This window comes from Malus domestica, chromosome 09 (assembly GCF_042453785.1).
Source record: "Malus domestica chromosome 09, GDT2T_hap1".
NCBI lineage: Eukaryota > Viridiplantae > Streptophyta > Magnoliopsida > Rosales > Rosaceae > Malus > Malus domestica.
The window spans coordinates 22567171-22577891 of record NC_091669.1 but is presented as its reverse complement, the minus strand read 5'-3'; the positions used below and the strand labels follow the sequence as shown (position 1 = coordinate 22577891).

At 35.4% G+C, this 10721-nt stretch overlaps 1 long non-coding RNA gene across 1 annotated transcript; it reads left to right on the top strand.

The window, feature by feature from the left end:
- Window positions 1-3669: 3669 nt before the first annotated feature.
- Window positions 3670-9325, top strand: LOC114827026 (uncharacterized). The gene is made up of 4 exons (XR_003776259.2): window positions 3670-3772; window positions 3857-3932; window positions 6707-6822; window positions 7567-9325. It is a non-coding gene; the product is annotated as an uncharacterized lncRNA (long non-coding RNA).
- The last annotated feature ends 1396 nt before the right edge of the window (window positions 9326-10721 follow it).

The following is a 10721-nucleotide window of genomic DNA, read 5'->3' as shown; positions in this document are numbered from 1 at the left end:
AAGATAGGATAGGATAAGGTTTGGATAATGTTTTGGATAAGGTTTCTTCACTTGAGCTGATTCTTTGGCTTTTAACTTTCCTTCTTCGAATAAGAAACCTTGTTTGAGTAGGAATCTTCAATCTTCTAGAAATCCAACTTCAACTAGGAATCATTCTTCAACTAGGAATCCATTGTTGACTAGGATTTCATCTTCAATTAAGCACTTTCCTACTTCAACTAGGAAACTTTGCATCTTCAATTCTTTAACTTTGAAACACATTCCTAGCTTCTTCAATCCTTCAAATTCGTCCATTTTTTGTGCTCCACATGCATGAGCTCCATTCTAGCTCAATTTTGCTCCAAAATGCTCCAATTTGCATCTTTTTGCTTACTTTGTCCTTAAAACCTGAAAACACATGAAAATAGCTTAAAAGACTAACTTAACTAAGAAAACACAACATAAATGCATAAGAACTAGCTAACTAAGGCGCATAAATATGCTCCTATCACCAAGCTAATCAGAAGAGGTGGAGAACCTATTCAGTTTAGGATTACAATGCAATACGGTCTTTCTCTAATACAATACTCTTGACCACATTGTTTGGTTTGATAGTTTATTCATGTCTACTATCCAATGTGATTCATTTACTTATATGATTACCTTGAATGTGATTTGGAACGACTTCCTAAATCTCATTCATACTCTGGCCAGAGATTCTTAATCATATCATAGAGTATTCTACCTCAAACGGTTTGAAGGTTAGAGATCCCTTGTTGCGCATTCACTTGCCTCCATGGCTAAGTGGCTTAACCCCAACTATGCCGTGGACACCTGCGAATGGAGTGACTTTGACATAATCAAAGATCAAGAACCTAACCACAAGACAACTATGATGCCTCAGGTCAAAGTACTACTTTGCATTATCCCAACCATGAGTTCTCATGTGACATGAGTATGAGAACTCTTCGTTGATCGTGTTCAGTGAACTCATTCCTTATTGAGCACCTACGTACTTGTCTTGGTGTTATTTACACCAATGACTCGAGACCAGTCACTCTCACTAAGAGAAGACATAGCACATACTGATCTTAACGGACTGTCAATGCCCAATTGGCAATCCTATGATCAGGAACGTTTAGGATATGTATACGAAAGAGAGTGGTCTCATAAATCTAACTTGTTTAAATTACATTCTCCTAATTACATATTCCTTGGACTTATCGTTTAAGCATATAACATTTATATGAGACGGCTTAAAACAATAATATATGCCCTTGATATTAAACTAGATTAGTTTAACATGTGAAATGTCCGTAAAGTATCATCATATGATTGGTTTTAGGGCACATTTCCAACACATCACCATCACTTAAGGGTAGTGAGCAAATATATTTCCTCTTTTAGGCACCAACACCACTATCTGCTTGCCACACGTCCATTAATCAGAGTACTACTAATGCAGGTTGGCATTCCCCAGCCACTCCCTTACCTTTCACTTATAAAAAAGTTAAAACAAAAGGTAAACAAAAGCAATTAGGGAAGTGTTGTTGTCAAACTGGAGTTGAGTTGGTTTGGTCAACTTAGTTTGGGCAGCTAATTGGGTTGCTAGCTAGTTGGACGTTAGACTCTAATCCAACAACTAATAGGTTAATATAGTTAATAAGGATTGATGTGGAATGTAAGTGTGATTAGGGTTTAGTTATAAGCTATAACTTGGACTCCAAGTAAAGGTATATAACCCGGTTATAATTGGAGAATAAGGGCTCTTGATACTATCCTATTTGGATTGAGATTTGGTAGATTATGTCCTTGTACAATAAGGAATCCTAGCGTATGATTATGGGAATGTATGCTAGGGTTGAAGTAGTATAAATACCAAGGGAAGGTTCCTGCATACACCACCGATACACATACTTGTAAAAATCCCCATAGGTTCGAGTAATACAGTGGTGGTGAGTGTGCAGAAGAGTAACCTTTAAAGTTTAGGGTGTTCGAGGAAAGCTTGCTGCAGTTGCAGTCCTTGCCGTGCTAGGAAGATGACTTCTCAAGGTTAGTTCTATGGTGTTGTAATGGTACAGAAACATATCATGTTTAACAGAGTTGGTTTGGTCAACTTAGTTTGGGCAGTTAATTGGGTTGCTAGCTAGTTGGCACTCCTTTCGACTTGGAATTTTCCATTTTCCTTTATCTTGGTTCACTTTGAACTTGAAATTGTTGAGGTGGTCCATTCGACTCAAGTTTTGGATTCACACGGTTCATGTTTTAACCTCACATCAGTCGATGTACTAATTGAACATAATTAATTGATCAAATCAATTGTGTACCTCTACTGAAAACAACGTTTATTATATAACAGAAAAATAACGATGATGAAGATCTATTATAGAATCTACAACCACATTTACGGTATGTTTACCATAAGAAAATATGAGACTGTAAAAGAATGTGGATATTAATGATGGGGTATAGGATAAACGACTTCTCTATAATAATCTCATGCCTTGACTTTTTTAGGCATGAGATACTCGAATGCACTAATTTTTTCATTCTTTAGTTGTTAATAAATACAAGAATGTGAATGCTACCATACTTTATAAGTAAGCATGCCCTTAGAATATCATAAATAATAAACTAGGAATGAATATTAGATAAACAAGGAAACAAAAAAAAGAAAAAATAAACAAGAAATTAATATAAGCATGAGTCATTGGAGGAGAATATATAGTTGTTTAGACCTGATTTTACACTATCAATCCGAGCAATCGAGACTGTAGAATGAGTAAAATTATGAGCCATTGGATTGAAAGAAGATTGAGATGATTGATTAATAATTTATTTGGATATTATTATGATTTTAATTATAATAAAATTGTCTGAGGAATTATTGAAAATTATAGTATAAGAGAAAATAAACTGAAATACTAAACACAGTGTATTTCTGATTTTACCCCCACTATTTTGCTGTTATTTCAATTTCTGTCAGTTTGCTTTGTTGTCAAACGGAGAGCAAAATGGGACGCGTGTATGCTGCTTCTTCCCTCTCTCTTCTCGACTCATTGTTCATCCTCCTTTCCACCGCTTCAATCTTGCTCTCACAATTTCATTCCATTTCTCACGGTTTCGTTGTTTCCTTTCCACCGCTTCAATCTTCCTCCAACTAGCTATAAGACTCCGTCAAACCCCAGAAAGCGTTTTGCTTTTTTCTGCATCCTCCTTTTTCTCCCTGCTCCTTGCTTTCCCCAACTGGCCCAACCTAGAATCCTCCTCCTTTCCCCGGATGAGAAATCTGAAATCCACAACCCAAAACTCAATCATAGTAGCCCCTGGCTTGCCGCATTCGTCATATCCTGATGGTTCATTCTCTCCATTCGATTCGATTTCGGTGAGTTCTTCGTCGATCCTTTTCCAATTTGGTTTTTTTGGGCGTCTTCAGTCGTCGTTTTGAGTTTTGTGAGTTTTGGGTTATTGCTTTTAGCTTCTGGGTTTTTTATTTTTCGGCGGTTTGATGAATCTATGAGCAAGTTTTTGGAGGGTTTTTTAGCTACTTTGTATTTGGGGTTTTGGCTAAGCTCAGAAACTAAAAGAATTCAGTTGTAATGATCAAATCAATTTTATTTTGGAGTTCTGATTAGCTGTAATGAACTCCAATTCAATTCTTTTATGAAAGGTTTATCTTATACCACCTGTTTGTAGATGAGATAGTCTACCAAAAGAGTAGGGAGTGCAAAACAGAAGGATGAATTAAATAGTTTACACAACCCCAGCAAAATTGGAATGCATATTTGCGGTGGTAAGAGTCATCAATATCAACTTGATAACAAGCATGGGCATCAAATTCACAGCCCTGACATATTTTCCAATTTATTTTCTGCAGGATGGATGCAAGACGTTGCAGCCAAATAGCGCAGCGGATCTACAACGTCGTTGGGGTTGTATCTGTGTTGCCGTTTGTAAAGTTTCCATCTTTTTTTAATTATCTATTAATTTCCCTGAAATTATTTTTGGTGTCAAATTTATATCGATTGCTAGGGTTTTGGAAGGGTGTATGGATTTGTGTAATTTTCATATTATTTTGGGAGTTTGCCCACTTGAGGTAGAGGTTTTGTAGACAGATTTTGGCTTCTGGCCAGAGTAATGGCTGATATAATATTAACTAGCACTCAAATTAACCCTCTTTTTATCAATTGTAGTAAGTATATAAGTAGGGATCGTTCTAGGCCGGGGATTAGGAGGGATTGCAAAATCACTTGAAAACTGACTCAAATACGTAAAAACAAGTTTAAAACACTAAACTAGACTCAAAGAATGCAAAACTAAACTTTAAAATACCAAAACAAACCAAAAGACTCAAAACAGCACCAAAACACTCAAAACTGCCTTAAAAACACAATCTGGGCAGTTTTGAACACTAGACACAAACTTGGACGAAATTAGGTTTCAACTTGACTCAAAACACTTAAAAACACAAACTAACTTGACTTCTAACTAATATGACTCAACAAAGAAAAGGGGGATTGATTTTGGACGAAATTGAAAACAAAACAAAACTTTGTAAAACGAACAGATTGTAAAAACGAATTTGATTGAATTGAATGGATAGAAAGCTAGCTAAGGGGTTCATCTCCACACATGTTATACTTGCATTCAAAACGATTTCCAATTGCTTTTCAATAACCCATGAATTCTCAAAGCCCCAAGTTAATTAGGTCCGCTTAAATTAACCTTCAGATTTTCCTAACGTTATTGAATTGGATGATTGCATACGACAACCCAAAGCATTCCCCACAAGTCCCCTACATGATTGCATAATAGAGATACAAGCAAGAATCATTAAGTTCTATGAAAACCATAAGCATTGACGAAGCACTTGTTACTATGATTGCATGAAACTTATGCCAAGAATTTACGTAACGCGATTGAGATCATCAACCTTTACTACTTATGAATATAAGTCCATAACGATTAGGTGAAATTTCCTTATATCCTAGCATCAAATTCATGCATGCAAATTAAGTGTCGACCCTCAACCAACATACACAAATCAGTTTTAATTCTTGTAGATAAGTAAATTGAATTCACAACTTATGAAACGCAATTAGAAGTAATCAAATCATATAGCAAGCATAAACATGGTTTCGAATCCCCCCCTAGCCAAGGGGGGTTTAGTTCCTCATACTCGCAAAGCAAAGATACATAAATTTAGAAATTAAAATCCAAAGAAAGAAAACACCTAGAACGCTCCAACTTGGCAGCAAGCTCATCAACGAATTCTCCTTCCTCCTTGCTGCGGCAGAGAACTTTAGAACAGGTTTTTGGGGTTATTTGTGGTGTAGAATGGATGGGGAATGGTATGGAAAGGTTTAGGGTTGATGGGGGTACGGCTAGGGATGATTTTGGGTAGAATTTTGGGACTTTGGTGATGGAAAGGTGCGGCAGAAATCAAGGGCAGATTTCTGGCGTGAATGATTGTGTATGGGAGATGATATCTGATCTAGGGGTTATAATGAGTATATATAGGCATCCAAAACCCTAGGGTAATCAGATTAGGGTTTCTAGAAGCCCAAATCCACCAGAAATTAGGTTAAAACAATCAGATTTTTAGTGGGAATAAGGCCTAAGGTGCGGCTAGGGTTAGGGTTTAGAGATGGGCCTTCTAGAATGCTTTGCAAGGCAAGGAAATCAGATATTCTAGAGGCCTAGGTGCGGCTTGGGTTAGGGTCCACAAGGAATTAGGGTTTAGGTCATCTAAAAGCCCAAAGCCAAGAATAGAAACTCTCGAAAATGGAAACCTCCAAGAATAGAAACTTCCTAACTTTAGAAACTTTGGTTTCCAAATCTGAATTCTTTGTTCTTCACTTTCATTTCTTCATTTCTTAAGCTCCTTTGACCTTCAAACTCGTCCATTCCTTGTGCTCCATTAGCATACACTCCATTCCAGCTCAATTTTGCTCTAAAATGCTCCATTTTGCACTTCTTTGCATACTTCGTCTCTAAACCTGAAATTGCACGAAAATGACTTTAAACACTAAAATAACTAAAGAAAAACAACATAAATGCTTAAGAACAAGCCAACTAAGTCGCATAAATATGCTCCTATCAATGGCTAATCCAAATTGTTGAAGAGGTTTATTTATTGTCAAATTTTGGCTTTTAAGTTTGTTTTGGAATTTGATTTTTAGTGAAAAATTTCTGATAAACGCCAACAAGAAATTTAGTAATGTGTAATATTTTTTTTGGTTTATTTTTTTCCGGCTTGCTTTTTGATTACACTCTCTTTCTCGGAGGAAAAAAAAGGTTAGTTTGATTGTAATTGCTTTTTTTGTTGGTCAGCTTGAATTTAATTAGTACATGCTAAAAGTACATGTTTTGTTAACGCTGATGACAGAAATCAATCCCAGTTCAAAATAAAAAGATAAGGTTATTTTCGTTGTTGTAAGAACTGAAAACTCAGTACTCTTTCTCTAAGTTTCCCATTTTTAAATTTAAGAAACATGATTAGTTTTTTATACCTATTTTATGACGATTCACTAAGAATTGTTAATCATTTTAATACATATGAGATAGGATTTCTAAATGGGTAATTCTCTGGTTTGAATGTTATGTGCTTGGGAGTGTAAATTTGGATAAATGGGTTTTTTGTTCAAATTTTTTGGTTGTGATTTAGGGGATTTTGTTTGCAGCTTCGGATTATGGGTGATGATGGTTAATTTGGTTTTGTTTTCAGTTCCAAGAGATAGGGTTTTTCGAATTTGTGACTTTTCTTTGAAGCCTGCGAAGACCCCTGTGTTTGTGGTGGGTGCTTTTGAAATTCCACAGTTTTGATTCAACTTGCAGCCTAAGGTGTGATTTTATTTAGTTGTTAAGTATTTTTGGATTCAAACTAAGAGTGTTGATTTAAGTTTGTAGTTTTGAAATTCAGTTTCAAGTATGTTCAAATTCAGGACAAGAAAAATTGTAATGATCCCCAAGAACATAGGAAGTAAAAAAATTTGATGATTAGCTTTTGAAATTTCTTTTTTCCCAAATCCATATCGAGATGGGTATAATATATAAGCCTTCCTCTTTAGATATAGATATATCTTCATTTAATGCACTTGGATGCTTTAATTTTTTATGAACAATTGTTTTGGCTAAACAATTTATATGTGCAGAGTAATGAAATTTATCATTGGTATTAGTGGCATTCAAACACATCTGTCTAATGAATGACTGAAAGGATGGATATAATATGCATTTTCTTTGTCATTTCAATGTAGTGATAAGCTAGGCTTAAGCGTTGAATTGGGTTCTTTTGCGGCTGGACTAATTAAATCAACTACTAATCTCATATGGTCAACAAATAAATAAGCTGTCATTATACTCTAGAGAAATTAAGTACATTGGACAACGTCATTCGTCCTCTTTGTTTTTTATTTATTTATTTATTTTTAATTTATTTTCCCCCTCAATTTTTCTGCCATGCTATTTCATTTGGTTTTTTATTTTCCTACAGGTTTTCATTTGAAGGAAACATTATTGCATTTGTATGAATTCTACATCGCTGCTCAGGTTTATAATTTTTTTTTTGTTTTTTTCCTTGCTCAGAGGTTCAAGGCCGAAGGGGTAGAGGAGGACCTAGGAAAACTTTGGAAGAGATCTTAAGAAAAGACTTAAGAGTACTTGGATTTAACGGAGGACATGACACAAAACCGAGCGCAATGACGTTCTAGGATTCATATAGCCGACCCCACTTAGTGGGAAAAGGCTTTGTTGTTGTTTTTTTTTTTCTTACTCAGGCATTATTTTCTTTTTGCTGCATATTGGTATTGAGTTTCTGTTTGGTTGGCTCTGTTTTTTTATGTCACTTGTTGAAAATGTCTCTACCAAATTTTTAAGGGCCTTTTCTTTGTTTCTTCTTATCTTCCTCTTTCTTTGTCCAATTATAAAGCAGTTTTACTTTTTTGTGGCTATAAAGAGCTTTCCTTTGTCCAATTATGCCTAATGCAACTCTTTCTAATTTAAATGGACTCTTTTTGTCAAACATTGTATCTGATAGAGCAGATGAAAAAAGAGCGAAAAACGGATTACATATGCTCCCTCATTATCATAAGAAAAATCCATCTTAGCTTTGATAGGAGCATATTTATGCGCCTTAGTTAGCTAGTTCTTATGCATTTCCATGGTGTTTTCTTAGTTAAAGTAGTCTTTTAAGCTAGTTTTATGTGTTTTCAGGTTTTAAGGGCAAAGCATATAAAAAGATTCATTTTGGAGCCTTTTGGAGCAAAATGGAGCTTGGAATGAATGTCACATATTTGGAGCCAAGGGTTTGGATGAATTTGAAGACTTGAAGAAATTAGGTTTCCTAATCAACGAAGGATTCCTAATTGAAGATGGATTCCTAATCACATGAGGATTCCTAGAAGAACAAGGATTCCAATTCCAACAAGGATTCCTACTTGAAGTAGGAAAGTTAAGCCAAGGTTTCCTACTTTGGTTTGACCTTTCCTAAGTGTCCCTAAGTGTTATCAACTTTGAAGGTCTTCTAAGTATTCTAGGACATCAAGCACACATTTCTTGCATGGTTTACATCAATGCCGCACCTCACATGCCTTTTCCACAATTCCATCTTCCTTGCCGTGCAAGGGAACCCTTTCCCTTCAGTTTTAGGACATTTAAACCTTTCCCTAAACCTTTCCTACATCACAGCCGCATCCCTTGACCTTTCCTCTTCCTTGCCGTGCAAGGGAGAGTGATTCTTTCCTATTTTCTGAATAAAAACACATTCCTATTGTGTTTTAATGCCTTGCCGCACCCTTTAGCCTATTTTCCCTTAGTTTTCTGATTTGTTTCCTTAATTCTAGAGCTTTAGACTTAATTTCTGTTTACCTAATTAACCTAGGGTTTTATTTCCTAAATCCCTTTAAATAAACATCCTTGTGCAGCCACAAAACATCCCCATTCACTCCCATTCACGTCAGAAATCATCCACCACCTTTGCCGCACCCATCCTTCACCAATCTCCATAGTTTCTGCCCAAAAACACTCCTAGCCGCACCATACATCCATCCTAAACACCATTCCACCCTTCTACACCATCCATAACCTCCAAAACCCAATCCATACACTCACCCACTTGTGTGCCGCAGCAAGAAATAAGAAGGAAGGATCCTTGGATGTTCAAGCTTCATTGTTGGTGCATTCTAGGTGTAATTCGTTTTATGATTTCATTGTGTAATTCCTTTCCCTTTCGTTTTGCTATGAACATGAGTGGCTAAACCCCTATTGGTTAGGGGTGATTTCAAAGCCATGACTATGTGTGCAATTTGATTTGATAAATTCCAATTATGAATTCTTGAATCGTGAATGCAATTGGCTTAACTGTTTGATTAATAACTTATTTGTGTTTGTTAATTAGGGGTCGACACTTAATTGGCATGCATAAATATGATGCTAGAATATAAGGATGTTTCACATAATCGTTACAAACTTATATTCATATGTAGTGAAGGTTGCTAGTCACAATCGCGTTAAGTTCAATTCCTAGCATGAGTGACATGATGTCATAGTTGCAAGTGCTTTGTCATTGCTTATGGTTTTCATTGAACGTAATGATCTTTGATCGTATCTCTATTATGATGTCATGTAGGGGACTTTTGAAGAATGCTTTGGGTTGTCGAATGATGCCATCCAATCCAATAATACAAGGAAAATCTGAGAGTTAGCTAGTGATGTCACAGTTAATTTGAGGCAATGTCGTTCATAATTCTATGAAGGAATAATTGGAAATTGAATCGTTTGCATATACGTCATGTGTGGAGAAAGAGCCTCTAATTAATCAATCATCCATTTAGACTCCCAAATTGTTTTACAATCTGTTTTAATTACAAAGTTTGTGTTTTGTTTCAATTTCGTCAAAACCAATCTCCCCTTTATTTTGAAGTCCTAGATTAGTTAGAAAGTGTTTTGGTTTGTGTTTTTAAGTGTTTTGATTCAAGTTAAAACTCGAATTCGTTCAGATTTGTGTTAGAGTTCAAAACTGCCGAGAAAGTGTTTTTAAGGCAGTTTTGAGTCTTTTGGTTGCTGTTTTGAGTTTTTGGTTTGTTTTAGTGTTTTAAATTGTAGTTTTGCATTCTTTGAGTCTAGTTTAGTGCTTTAAACTTTGTTTTTACGTTTTTAAGTCAGTTTTGATGTGAGAATTACTTGACACACAAATTAAACCCTCTTTTTGACAATTGTAGTATAGATGTAAGTAGGGTATCGTTCTAGGCCGGGGATTAGGAGGGATTGCTAATCTATTCTAAATTAATTTAAAAATATTAAACAAGACTCAAGGACACAAAACTAGGCTAAAAACTCTAATAACTCGAAACACACTTAGAATGACTCAAAATAATGAAAACAATCAAATTAGACACTAGGAATTGAAATGGACGGAAATTGAATTAAAAGACTAACAACAATGAAAACTAACTAAATAATATAATTTAATAATGGGGGGGGGGTTTGGTTTTGACGAGAAATAAATTAAACTTAAATAAATTACAGAATTGACAAAAGCATGAAATTAAGGTGAAAGGATAAGTGACGGACTAGCTAGAGGGTTCTTCTCCACACATGACACATATGCAACCTAAATTGATTTTCAGTTGTTCCTTCAATAAATTGTAAATCTCAATGTTCCAAGTTAATTAGGTCCGCTTAAATTAACTCTTAGATTTCCCTAGATTCATTGGATTGAATGGAATATGCATTACAACCAA